A 1,261-nucleotide genomic window follows, 5' to 3' on the forward strand; every position below is an offset into this window, starting at 1 on the left:
ATTATTATTACTGTAATTAGTGTTGCTGTTTGCACAAAGGGAGGAGAGAGGAAGAAATTTCATCTGTGCTTTGTATGCCCTGTACTCAGCATATTTGACAAATAAAAGCCTACTTGACTTGACTTGACTTGACTTGAAGTGCGTATTTTTTAAAGAGCCAAAATACTTGTGAGGTTCTCATGCTTACAGTGCATCACTTGTTCTGGGTTTTTGTTGCCAACGGTTACAGTTTGTTGGCTCAAAAGCTCCAAAGCTCTCTAACAACTTTGTCCTACAATTTTCGTGCACTCTTGTTGATTATTACAAATAAATATTATATATGTTTATATACATTCTCACTACTGGTCTAATATTATTTAATACCCCAACTTTTTCTTATCCCCCTTAAGGAACCACAAAATAGATTTAACACCAGAGATCTTGTGGTATCTGATCTACCGTAACCCTTTTACCATTTACGGGATTGACAGGATTCAGCAAGTGTTACGTTATGGCTAGAACTACTTCCTCTGCTAACAAGGAAGATCGCTTTAGTTGAATGTTGAATAAACGAAGATGTCCATAAAGGATCTTTGAGTCATATCATGCAGGATTGTTGTACGTTGTCGAAAGGACATGGTTCTTCATTGTTTGACATCAATTGTGGAACGTGTGCTTTCCTGACTACGGTGGCCATGGTGGTTCAGTTGTTCCGCTTCGAGAACTGGGCCTGTTCAGATCAAAGAAACTCAAGGCGAACCAGAGCTCAGTCCGATTGGAAATAAAACCAAACCCACCTTTAAAGATGGGTCTGAGAACGGTTCCTGATTCTGGACCAGGGTTCGGTTGGGTGATTTCAGACTTAAAATGTATTTTAGATTATCAGGGAAAACTAACTTTTACTCACTTTAAACAAACCAAATGTGTCGAGTCTGAATACACCAAATGAAATATATTTAATGGAGAGTAAAATATTAAAAGTTTTTTAAGGTTTAAGTTAATTTATTCTGGAACAACATCCCTAAATTTGTAATATTCATTATTATCTTAAAAAGTTATGGTTTTAAAGTTAGAAAAATTGGCATTCTGCTAGCTTTTTGATCTATTTTGGAATTTACTCATTTTTATTTTTGGCTGCTTTGGAGTTAAGCTAATATTTCAGCTACTATTTCAGCTACTAGTGGCTAGTTGAGCCTTTTTTTTATTTTATTAGGCTAATTTGAAGTTTAGCCATTTTTTCAGCTACATGCTAGCTGTTTTGGCTACTTTAGGCTTTTTCAGT

The 1,261-nt window shown here is 35.6% G+C and overlaps 1 protein-coding gene and 1 long non-coding RNA gene across 3 annotated transcripts in view; one reads left to right on the top strand and one right to left on the bottom strand.

The window, feature by feature from the left end:
- si:ch73-383l1.1 (receptor tyrosine-protein kinase erbB-4) overlaps positions 1-1,261 on the top strand; it is a 439,732-nt gene that overhangs the window by 230,459 nt on the left and 208,012 nt on the right. The gene's annotated exons all lie outside the window — the stretch shown is intronic.
- The window catches only part of LOC112156665, a 21,009-nt gene that overhangs the window by 3,536 nt on the left and 16,212 nt on the right, over positions 1-1,261 (bottom strand). The gene's annotated exons all lie outside the window — the stretch shown is intronic.

Source organism: Oryzias melastigma, linkage group LG2 (genome assembly GCF_002922805.2).
Source record: "Oryzias melastigma strain HK-1 linkage group LG2, ASM292280v2, whole genome shotgun sequence".
Taxonomy (NCBI): domain Eukaryota; kingdom Metazoa; phylum Chordata; class Actinopteri; order Beloniformes; family Adrianichthyidae; genus Oryzias; species Oryzias melastigma.